This window comes from Vespa mandarinia, chromosome 21, assembly GCF_050613455.1.
Source record: "Vespa mandarinia isolate Hongniang chromosome 21, ASM5061345v1, whole genome shotgun sequence".
NCBI lineage: Eukaryota > Metazoa > Arthropoda > Insecta > Hymenoptera > Vespidae > Vespa > Vespa mandarinia.
The window spans coordinates 3,272,501-3,285,061 of record NC_140830.1 but is presented as its reverse complement, the minus strand read 5'-3'; the positions used below and the strand labels follow the sequence as shown (position 1 = coordinate 3,285,061).

The following is a 12,561-nucleotide window of genomic DNA, read 5'->3' as shown; positions in this document are numbered from 1 at the left end:
TGCGTATTAATGGACGATGCACGCATAACCTGCCGCCTGTACCCATCTAAAACTTTGTTATTCGTTCGATATAAATACACTACACGGAGATACCTCTTTTAATCGTCATTTTCATCAACGTTCAAATCCCATCCATCGCACCTCTTTTTAATCCTGGCATTATAACGAGAAATAACATTTCAATCCTCCTAAAGAGTTACATTTTGTTCGACAGATCGATGATTAACCCGTCAAAGGTATATATCATTATGGATATCTATACCCTATCTATGTTATTTTCTGGAACGCACGCTCGAAAGAGTACGTTACAATACGCAGGTGAAAGAATCGATGGGGTTATAAGTAAAAGTAGCTCGTAACTCGACTAACGATCGACCGTTTTCTTCTTCGCCGTTGTCGTCGTAAGCGAACGACCGGTGCGCCGTTATTTATTTGCGGATCGCTAAGTTCGCCATCCACTCACCAATCCCCTTCCACCGTTTACTATCACGTAAAATTCTCTTTAAATTAATTTTACTTGTATGATTTTTTATCCTTCTTTCTTTTCAATTTCTCTCTCTCTCTTTCTCTCTGTGACTTCTTTATATTTTTTCTTTTTGCATTTCTTTTGTTTTTTGTTTTTAATTTTACTATTGTCGAGAAATTCGAGACACAATCGTTAACTACGAAATAATCGAGGAACGAGAAGAGAAGTCTCGAAACGATGAATGTAAAATTGGAGAAAGTTAACTTTGTATAATTCTCTTTCTCTCTTTCTATTCATCTATCTATCTATCTATATATATATATCTTCCTCTTGGAAGGGTGTTTCTCGCAAAGTCTAACCAAGTGAACGTTTCCCCGAGTAATTCGTTATTATCACGCAAATGATCGTTACCATTCGCGAGTATTGCAAAATTGCAAGAGAAAGAGACAGACAGATAGACAGGATAGCTTAATTCTCCGAGGAATTCGCTTTTGCGATCGTAGCCAACTCTCTCGGCTAAAACAATTTGGTTTATGTTTAATAATACAACAGTCGAGTGCATTTAACGAGGGAGCGAGCTAGAGAAAGAGAGAGAGAGAGAGAGAGAGAGATGGTACGATAACTTTCTTTTTTTTTTTTTTTTCCATAGCAGCAGCTACCTACCATTTTCTTTTTCTTTTCTTTCTTTTTTCAATTTTCTACTTTGTTCGCTGATCTCTTTCCAACCGACCAATTTTTGCACTTCTAAGCATTTTTCTCATACGATTTCTCTTTTTATCTCTCTCTCTCTCTCTCATTCTTTCGCATTCTCTCTTTCTCTTATGATCATTAAAAATAATAAAAATATATCACGAACTTTCTCCTACTTTATTTGTATTAAGCATATGAAATAGAATGAATTTTAACATTAAGATGTCAAAGTTTATGAAAGATATGAAAGTTCGAAGAAAAATGAATTCAAATCTTTTAATTATTTTCATAATCAAAACTTTCTAAATGATAAACCTTATCTTCCTCATCATTTTATCAATTAATCGTTGCTTTTGATATGCATGCATTGATGTATAGTATTGGAATACAATAAACATTGAAATATTTTGTATTAACGTACGTACGTACGGTACGTACCTAAAATGAAAAGCTTTATGAGAAATAACGAGACCGGGGAAATATGCGAATGAATGTATTCTCATCGAGGAGGATATAAAGAGAATAGAGAGAGAGAGAGAGAGAGAGAGAGACAGACAGACATTAAAAAAAGGGGAGAGGGAGAAAAAGAGGAAACGAGAAAAATCCCATAAACATTCTGATAGGCATGATCGCACAAAAGTTTTCAATCAAATTGCGAAGCAAAACCCTATTTTCATTGGCACACTTGACTATATATAATACCAGTGATTATACGACGTCCATGCTTGATTCCACGTGATTCACGTCGAATGAATCGTTGAAAACTGTCGCCCACTCCTCGTTGCATATGTATGCAACGAGTCAGGCAATTTTTAACGATGCTCTAACGGATGACCGTCATTGCGATGCCGATTTTTCACGAAACTGGGATTCGTCGAAGAGATCGGATCTACAAGCGATTTTAGTGGGACTACAGTCGAGTACATGCATTGCAATATATGATATATATATATTGTTTTATATATACATATATATATATATATAAACATGAATTGCGTTTAACGTTATCGGGATGTTATAAGAGTATGTGATACCGATTGAACGTCGGAATATACGATGCCCTAGCGCGAATAAATTTTTTCTCCCTTTTTTTTTTTACTGTTTTTTTAACTGTTTTTTTATTTTACTGTTTTTTTCTACATTTTCTTTTTTTTTTCTCTCTCTTTCGATGTCCACTTTATTTATCGTTCGATAAATTGGCGAGCCGATTTCGACGATAATCGGCGATGAGATAGATGGATTTAAATTTCGGCAAAACTAATGGAAATGACGATTTCCAATCTCGTCTGAATACGAAATTAGCAAAGCTTACACCGAAAGTAGAAATTTCCAAAGGAATTTTTTTTTTTCTTTTCCAACGTTTAACTTTTTTTAACGACTTTCTTTGTTCTATATATACTTATTTCTATCGTGCCTCCTTCGGATATGCAATTTTAAATGGGAAAATCGCGTTTTAGCAGGGAACGGGGAGACTTTTGGTTCGAGGGGAAAAATCTAATTTTGAATAGGAACAAGAAAAAAAAGAAGAGAAAGAAAAGAGGAAGAGGAAAAAAAGGGAAGGAAAAAAAAAAGAAAAGAAAAAGAAACGACAGATTACATCGAAAGACATAAAGGAGATCGAGGGATAAAAGCGAGGCTTTCGAGAAATCGGCTATTTCCGAGAATGCTAGTAACGCTCGTGCAGTTCCGCTACCATTCCGATTCTTGAACGTAGCTTTTCTTTTTCCACTTCTTTCCATTTTTTCTTCTTCTTCTTCTTCTTTTTCTTCTTCTTCTTCTTCTTCTCCTTAGAGAACGCGCGCGAAAGAAAGAGACGGAGAGAAGGAGAGAGAGAGAGAGAGAGAGAGAGAAAGAGAAAGAGAGAGAAACGATTGTGACTTTCAAACTTTCCACCCTCGTGACGTAGTTATTTCATTAAGAGTTGTTAGCGACCAATTTTTTTTCCTTCTCCCTTATTCCCAGTCGACGAGTTAAGACAAAGTTTACCTGCGATTTACTCGATTGCAAAACTAGCCCTAAAAATTACTTCGACGACACGGCTAAATCGTTAAAGGCGATAAACAACTCGTTAGAGAACTCGAACTGAACAATTGTTTTAACTATTCGAATGTTTCTATGAAAGAAAAAAAGAAAAGGAAGCACATTTTCTTCTCGTCTTATGAACGATATCTTACCTATATAAGTAACAAAGAAAGAAAGAAAGAAAGGAAGAAAAAGAAAGAATGAAAATAAAAGGAAAAATAAAACTATCCGATATCTGTGCTTTTCCAAATGCATTTAAAGATGGTCGACGCATACTGGGGTTGTACGTAAGCGTGATTACCATTTACAATGCGTTCTAAAATGCTTTCCCAACGGCGATTCAGCAAAAGACGCTAAATTGGCATTAACGCGAGGCACGTAAACCGTCGACGGCAGAGAAATGCCGTAGTTTCCAGAATGAGAGAGCGAGAGAGAGAGAGAGAGAGAGAGAGAGAGAGAGAAGGGAGTGCCCGAGAGAAGGAGGTGCCCGTGGCGAGAGACGAGCTCGACGTTGGCCTTCGGGATTCGCAGTATTAATTAATTATTATGCTTAATCGACGGACTAGTAGCAGCAACAGCAACAACAGCAGTACCAAAAGCAGCAGTATGGCAAAGCAATAGCAGCAGCAGCAGCAGCAGCAGCAGCAGCAGCAGCAGCAGCAGCAACAGTAGTAGTAGTAGTAATAGTAGTAGTAGTAGTAGTGGTAGTACTAACAACAGCAAGAGAGAAAGGTGACGCGGTGGGACGAAGGAGAAGCGGAAAGGTGGGATGATGGTAAGGGTTGATGTGTGAGGCTTACACGCAGCGACCTTCTCTCTCTCTCTCTCTCTCTCTCTCTCTTTCTCTCTCGATGATTTCCATCCTGTTGCGAACGGCTACCGTATTATGGGGCGATCGGTCGATGGATTTTCCGGCGGTTAAATCGAGGCACGAATTAACTTCCAGTCGGAAGGTACGAGCTTGGCTTCCGGAATAAAGCCGACCTATCCCAACGCATGGCTAGCAGCAACAGTAGCGATGGCGGAGGCGGTAGTACCTCGACTACTCCCCCAATGTGCCTACCCTTTCGCTGTGTTTAAACTGCCCTCCGAACGCGTACCTCCAGTACTTCGCAATTTATGGAGAAGCACGTGTCGTCGCGGCTCGATTAATGGATTTTCTATCTTCTGTGAACGAATTCACGATTTCGATTTTGCCTATGCCGTGATTTTCGTTCTTTCAAGGATGATGATTGGAATAAAAAAAAAAACAAAAGATAGAATGAAAGTAAGAAATGAAAAAAATTATCAAATGGAGAAAATGTTAAATTAGTTTTCTTTCTTTATCTCTCTCTCTCTCTCTCTCTCTCTCTCTTCTTTTTTCCTTTTTTCATTGGTTATCCTTTCGCAACATTTTCCCTCGAAGCTCTGCTTGTTAACCAAACGTTTAATGTAATCGAGTTTGTCGCGGCCGCGACGAAACTGCGCGAACGCATCCACTTCGCCTCCGGGCTTCGTATTTCTGTCAGAACACTCGAGGAAATATGAAACTTGGCGGAGAGTGGACGGTACTCGAATTCCCATGCGTATCCGCGTGCTTCTAAAACGAGCAAACTCCTACTCGAATATGTGGCCGATGGTGTCGTTTTCATATATCACACGGAATCGCTAATCAAGTTTATAGTATTTATCTCGACCGACGAGGATACAATCGTTTAATCATTGATTAATACTATCGTCGATGAAAATTTCATTAACGAAATTGCATGTTCTCCCTTTAATATTAATTAATTTAATGGCACAACTTTTATATCGAGAATCAATGAATATAAATGAGTAAATGTAAAAATAAAACGAGTACCGAGTTCTCGATCGAAGAAATAAATTCGATGAATAATAATATCGATACGAGAATTAAGATTCTCGTTCCTTTTTCTTTTTTTTTTTTTTTTTTCTTTTTTTTTTTTCTCTTTCTTTATTTGTCCTTTTCCAGTTACCTTAATACCAATATTCGAAGAATAAGGCAAACGAGAACTCTCGAGTTGATTACCACGCGAGCCCGCAAAATCGTAACGCGTTGTCCCGCGGGCTACATACGCTAATGTTTCGCTGACCGCAGGAAACGAGCGGCAGTTAGCGCGTTAATATCATAAGCATAGCAGCCCTTTGCATCCCAAGAGAATCCTGCTCGACTGTGGCTTCGAAAATGGTCGATATTTCACCGTTAACAACCGACACGTACATACACGTTATATATATTCTCTCTCTCTCTCTCTTTTTCTCTCTTAGTGCTCACGTTGTCTTTCTCATTCTCCCTCTATCTCTCTCTCTCTCTCTCTCTCTCTCATCCTCATCCAAAAAGCACTCATACCAATGCTCTCTGTTCCTCGGAGTGCACGAGAGAAGCGCATCACACTTCGATCCCTCGACGATTCTCGACGTTCCAGTAACGTTCGAACAAGAGGAGAGTACTTAGCCGTCCTAAAAAAACATACCCACGATATTCTTCGTTAGAAAGAAGCGAATTTACTCGGTACCATCGTTCCCTTTCCTTCTCTAACAAACGAGAATCAACTATGTATAGTTGTGAAACACCATCCTCTACAACACGTCATTTCCGACAATCTACTCCTCTAAGTTTACTCAAAGACTGAATGTTATCATTGTATACTCTATATCTATCTATCTATCTATCTATCTATCTTTCTATGTCTATCTATCTTTCTCTATCTATCTATCCATTCATCCGTCTATGTTTCTATAATAGGTACGCGTTTGATTTTTGCTTAAAACCTTACTTAATTTATATTAAATGACATTTTCTATTATAATTCGTTATCTTTGATACCATAGTGACTCTTTTATTACCTTCGAGTCATTTAAATCGAGCTCCCTCGGTTACATATGTTCCGATAGATCATTCGAATGGGCTAACGTTATCGAAGTAGTTCTCGCCGGCAATTCCGAAGATGTTGATACCGTGCTTAGGGAATCCGCATATACGTCACTGTGAAAGATATCGTCTCGTTAGGAAGAAGTATGATACGTCAGAATGTTTCTAAGGTACTATGAAGATCGATTAACTATGAACTTGTTGATTTATTATAAAAATAATTCATCAAAACTCGATTACTTTTCTTTTTTTTTTTTCTTTACAGAAATTCACGAGAGTACGTTAAAGAGAATAATAATATACAATAATCTTTTTCAATTCGAATGCCGTATTTTAATATGAAACGATATTAAATATCGATAAATATTCTGTTTCCCTCGATTTCTTATTTCTCGTTGTGAAGGAAATGCGAAAGAATACTTGAACGTTTCCTATGAAAGGAATAAAGCTCGAAATAGAACCTTTGCGTGATGGAATCACGCGAGGGCGTGCATTATCGTGATTAAAGAGGCAAGAATAGCGTTGTTATATAATAAGAGTCAAAGTATTAGATATCCGGGATATAAATGCCTGCCGAAGAATTATTATATACTTTCATCAAAGATCTATAATTAATATTGAGAAAATATGATCGTTCGCAAATTTTCACTCTATCGTATCCAATCGATTACATAATAATAAATTCTACGATAATCGATTGTCTTTACAATAATTAAAATTAAAAGGATATAAGAAAATGTACGTCTTACCTAGATTTTTCTATTCTATAAATGTACGAATGTACGCAGCATAATGGTACGAGAAGACGAGCGAGAATGAACACGTCCGTACGTCTAGTCCTTCAACGAACGACTGGCCTTTTGTTATCATACGATGTAGCTGTTTGTTTACTTTGAGACACGTACTTATACGTGTATTGTTTGTATTCATTATCTGGAATTAACAAAAACATGATCTGCCAAAACAAATACGAGATAATTACGTAGTTTGCTACAAATATGTAAAAGGGGATATATATATATATATGTATATATATGTGTATGTGTGTGTATTTATTTTTTACGATTTAAATATGAATAATGATAATAATTATATCGATGATAAGTAATGAAAATTAATATATGCTCGAACGATATTTTATTAATTAATATTAACTTTCTATAAAAGTAGTCTCTATCAAAATATTTGATAAGTATATATATATAATATATATACGTGTATATATATATATATATATATATATATATATATATATATATACATATGTATAGTGTCTTTTCCTCGAGAATGAATCAATGTCTATCGACGACATTCACTCGCGCGTGAACACACGTCCGTCGGAAATTACAAGCGGTTTCATTCGAGCAGCCAGTCACGTTCGTTCTCTTCGTTTCCTTCCTTCGTTGAATCAGGATTGAATTATGTACCTAACTAGACCGATCACCTACTCTCCACTAACTTCTGTTGTTAACTCGAATCTGGAATCAAAGAGAAATAGAGAGAGAGAGAGAGAGAGAGAGAGAGAGAGAGAAAAGGAGAGAGAGGGAGGGAGGGAAAATGTGAACATTGAGATACGTAAACGATTTTACATATAGGTAAACTTCATATATATATCTTTTATATGGACCATAGAATATCGATAATAAATAATATTTCTCGTGAAACTTTAAAAAAGGATTAATTAATAAGAAATTAGTGGAGAAACTTTATTAATATCACATTTCTCGAATTCATTTTATTTAAATCAATTTGCAATTTATTTTCTTTTTCTTTCTTTTAACCATCCTTCTCTCTCTCTCTCTCTCTCTCTCCCTATATATATATATATATATATATATATATATATATATATATATATACATATATCCTATATGTATATCTATATGTCTATATCTTAATCGAATTTCGATAACATTCCGCGGACGTACTCGTATAAATAACGAAAAATTCACCGATCGAATTTACTCTATATTGTTAACGTTTTAATGAAAATAATTATCGGGTAGGATAACGTGTCAGAAGGTGAAAGAAGGAAGTTAAGTAAAAAAATTTCATTTACATATAGAATATTATTTAAGTTTTAATCCAATATTAGAGAGTTTCAGAAGTGAGTAATTCCTGTTAAACGTTCTTACGCGAGAGGAAAATATATCAACTGAAATGGGAATGGTCCTTTATCCGTTCACCAAATACAACGGGCTCGTTTGAAACAACGAGACAACATTGGTAATCCTTAGCCTCTATACTCTATATCTAACGTTTGTCGTTTCACCCTCTCGTTGTCGTTTCAATTGAGTGGAATAGATCCGTCAGTGACAAAACCTACGGATTTTCTTTTTTTCCCCCCCCCTCTCTCTTCTCTCTCCCTCTATCTCTATCTCCTCTTTCCATATATCTTTCTCTCCTCCTTCGCATATAGTCGAACCGTAAGAAATATAAATTTATCGAAATATAAATAGGCGAGAAGCTTACGAACCGAAAGAGACACGTTAAAAGAAAATTCGATCATTTTCCTATGACCTATCGAGAAAGGAGAAAACGTCTTTGAAGAAAATCATTCCGGTGTGCAACCCCTTCAAGGATCAAATCAAGCGTAGAGTATATCGTACATTTTTAAGCTCCAACCCCTCGTATACCAGCTATTTTAATTGAAGAGACACGCGAAAAGAAAAATCGTCGCGTCGATCTTTTCCTCCTTTTCTCACTCTCTCTTTTTTATTTTTTTTAATTTTTTGTTTCCTCTCTTTCTCTTTTTTTTTTTTTTTTTATACCCCGTCGAATAACCCTGTTTATGGATTTTCCTTTTGTACGATCGAACAATGAAATAATAGATAGATGTGTACGTCCTTTCAATTAAGTAGAACAAATCAATGTCGAAGTTGACACATTTACAAAGCCTTCTCCTAGTATGGCCATCCGAATTGTTTGACGAATTTTAGTTTAGAGGATCTATGATTTATCATCGATCCATCGAACGGGCAATACATCTCCGATGAAATTGTGCGTTTTATACCGGGAATAGCTCATAAATCCGTACCGGTTTCCAAATTAACAATAAAATCATGTGTACGCTTCGCATGTTTTCTGTTCGTTCGCAAGAGGAACATTTTATTGAAATATTTGGCAATATAAAAGAGAGGAAACAAAAAGAAAAGGAATGAGAGGAATACAATTTTTTTCGATAACGTAACAATGATTAATATTTTCTATGGTTATAAGTGATTATTATATAAAATCAATCTTATTCTTAGAAAATTATACGATAATTTGATCGTAACGAAGTTAAACGGTTACCTTCAAAGTACGTGACTCTTTGGAAAATTCCAACGTTAAATCAATTTGCAAATTGACGAGGTTATTGAATTACTGTACGTATATAGTTGTTAACGTAGCGTGTAAACGATTGTGTCCCATCTCTCCCTGGGCTTTGTAATAATAATTATTCTTGCGGTTCGAGTTCGTTGTAGAAAAGAGGAATTGCACGTAAAATACACATAAAAGGGACGGAGAAATTAAAAGAGATAAAATGACGAGGAAACGCTTAACGAGAATCCAGAAGAAGAACAAGAAGAAGAAGAAAAAATAAAATCAGGGAAAAAAAATATAAGACCGACGTTTGTAATTCATCTCGGGAATCTTATAACGTTCGTAATCTGATCATTTACGTGACTCGTCTTACAACGAAACATGACATTTCAGTGTAGATTAAACGAACGATGTTGAAAAGGAAGAAAGCAAAAAGAAAAAACAGAGAAAAAAAAAAAACAAAAAAGGGATAAATAAATAAAAAGGAAAAATAAAAAAAATAATAATTAACGATGTACAAATGGAATGCCTTTGAAGAGTTTCTTACTTTTTTTTATCCATAAAACTGGATGGAGACGTGTAAATAAATAAATAAATAATTATAATGTGAACAATTAAAGATAGGAGAGAGAGAGAGAGAGAGAGAGAGAGAGAGAGAGAGAGAGAAAAGAAATGAGATAATTATAAGAATGAGATCGTTCGTAATAAATTTAATTGGAAATATCAAATGATCCTCGTCATAAAGGAAAGTAGGAGGACTTAGAAATTAGGTAATATACAATAAAAGGAGGAAACGAGATTAACGAATAAGAGGGAACTTCTACTCACGTCGTACCTTTCTCGTAAACGGCCATGACCGACTAGAGTATACTCGAGCACGCAAACAAGAGAGGAACCGCGAAAGAGATCACGGCCAGGGTAAACGCCGTGCTTACCTCAGCACCGTTTCGTGGATGAAAATGTCCCACTCCAGGCTAGTGGTCTCGTTTTACGTGCCCACGCTAATGACTACGCGATTCGCTAACGACGTAAACGGGGCCAGCCCTCTTACGCGGTCTATTATATAAATCCTTTTTCCAAGACTCTCGTTTATTGGAGAGAAAATTTGCTTCTTTTCTTTTCTTTCCTTTTCTTCTCTTATCCTTTTTATTTTTTTTCTTTTTTATTGTCTTGGACTAGACGACCTCAAGATAATTGCTCGTTCGAATGAATTAGAGGAAGAAATTGAGTATTTTTCCGTTTCGACGTTTCACTTCGTTCTATTTAATTCTATTCTCTCTCTCTTTCTCTCTCTCTCTCTCTCTCTCTTTCTTTCTTTTTCTTCCTTTCTACTTCTTTTTACAAATTTTCCAAAGAGTAGATTACTACCGTTGGAATAGCTTTATCGACATACCTTTGATATTTCTCTTCCGCACGTATTTTGTATCGCACCAACGAGAAAAGGAATTGCAAAAGTAAAACGAGAGAAAGAGAGAGAGAAACACACACACACATATATATATATATATATATATATATATATATACATATATTTCTTTTTCCAGTGGAAAAGGAAATCGGATGTACTCTGTCTGTGACCTTTCGAGCAAATGCTTTGAAAACCGCTTAACCACGTCGGCGGCGCGTCGTTTCGAAAATTAAAGCTCGCACGGTGCATCGAGAACTTTTCAAGATCGCGAGAGCTTAATCGAATTATACTTAAAAGACTCGCGTTTGTAGGAGAAGACGTAATTGCCAACGAAAAGCTTTTTCTTTTATCTTTTCAAATGAGAACGAAAAAGAAGCATGATTTCCATCTATTTTGATCTATCGAATCGTCGAAACGAATATAATAAAATATTCAATTGGCCAGTGGATCATAGATTAGACGAGAACAATTATGAAGCACATTATAATCAAATTAATTGCATCAATCGAATATAAGCGATCCAAAAGAAAAAGAACTCAATCTTATAAATTAAATATCTATGTTAATTTAAAAGCAATCAAAGATTCAATATTGGTAAGTACATTGATAAAAAATGAGGATCGTGTGAAACAGTGAAGTTAAAACGAAACGCAATGGCGATTAATTCGATGAAGTACGTTTTCTTCGTGTTTATCTTGAAAGAAACATCGACGAATAAAGAAGATAGTATCGCGAAGCTGCAAAGGCTTTCAAACGGAGGAAAATACGATACAATAGAAAAGAGAGAGAGAGAGAGAGAGAGAGAATAGTGGATGCTGGGCGATGCAACACAGCGAGCATTTGCTCCTGGCGTACCCCGAAAAGTGCAAATAATTGCCGACAATTTACCGGTTCACAAATTGGAAAACGTTACTCGTTAACCCGATGAATTAAATCGCCATTGACGTTGGGAAAAGAGGGGAACGAGCTGATTCGAGGAAGAGAAGGGAAAAGAGAAGGGAAAAGAGGAGGGAGAGGAAGGAGAAAGAGGAAGAGGGAAGATGGAGGGCTCAAATGGCTCTTGCCGCGTGCACGTGGTACATCGATTCGCAAAACGTATGAACGTACAAACGTGTTCGGGCTACGAATGAGACGTTTTCAAACTTTTACGATCCTACTTCTCTTTAACGTGCCCTTTATAAATCCCTTTACACGCTCCTTTGATCTTTTAACGTCTTTTAAGGACAAGTATCGACCTATCGACCTATCGAACGAACGAACGAACGAATAAACTCGTGTTTTCCAATGGTATATTTTTCATTAAGTTTCCTCTTTTTCTCTTTTTCTTTTGCCCTTTATCCTTTTTTTACGTATTGCGCGACAAAAAAAAATGGGAAAATGAGAAAGAGAAAAAATTCGACGTCCGAACAAATTCGAACATATTATATTACGATTTACGCGGGCAAATGATCAGCTTTCCTTTATTTTCTTTTTTTGTTCTTATCTTAGGAATGTTTAAAAAAAGTTAAAAAAAAAAAAAAAAAAAAAAAAAAGCAAGAAAGAAAGAATAAAAGGATATCTAGCAAGACGGAAAATATTTCCTAGGAAAGGAATATTAAGCGTGAAAATATTCGCTGATTCAGAAAATAAATAGTAAAAAACATTGAAAAGTAATTGCTTTTTTAGACTTTTCAAGAAGGACGGGTGCGAGCTTTCTTTAACAAGCACGTTGACATTTTTAGGGCGAAAGTTTACTTGCAGTTTCTTAACTACGGTCTAAGCTATGAGTCGGTTCGTATATAGTTATCTGTCTCTCTC

General features: G+C 36.0%; 1 protein-coding gene and 1 long non-coding RNA gene across 7 annotated transcripts in view; one reads left to right on the top strand and one right to left on the bottom strand.

The window, feature by feature from the left end:
- LOC118444051 (uncharacterized) overlaps positions 1–12,561 on the bottom strand; it is a 207,417-nt gene that overhangs the window by 49,603 nt on the left and 145,253 nt on the right. Inside the window, exons 3-6 of one of the 6 annotated variants that reach the window (XR_004838859.2) lie at positions 7,312–7,528; positions 6,800–6,983; positions 6,026–6,164; positions 5,529–5,638 (exon numbers count right to left, since the gene is read on the bottom strand). The exons of 2 other annotated variants lie outside the window; for them this stretch is intronic. This is a non-coding gene — a long non-coding RNA (uncharacterized LOC118444051). Of the gene's footprint in view, positions 1–2,172; positions 5,639–6,025; positions 6,165–6,799; positions 6,984–7,311; positions 7,529–12,561 lie in introns of those variants that run through there. 3 more of the 6 variants (XR_014983425.1, XR_014983426.1, XR_014983427.1) reach the window with 3 other exon arrangements.
- ed (hemicentin protein echinoid) overlaps positions 1–12,561 on the top strand; it is a 155,005-nt gene that overhangs the window by 6,457 nt on the left and 135,987 nt on the right. The gene's annotated exons all lie outside the window — the stretch shown is intronic.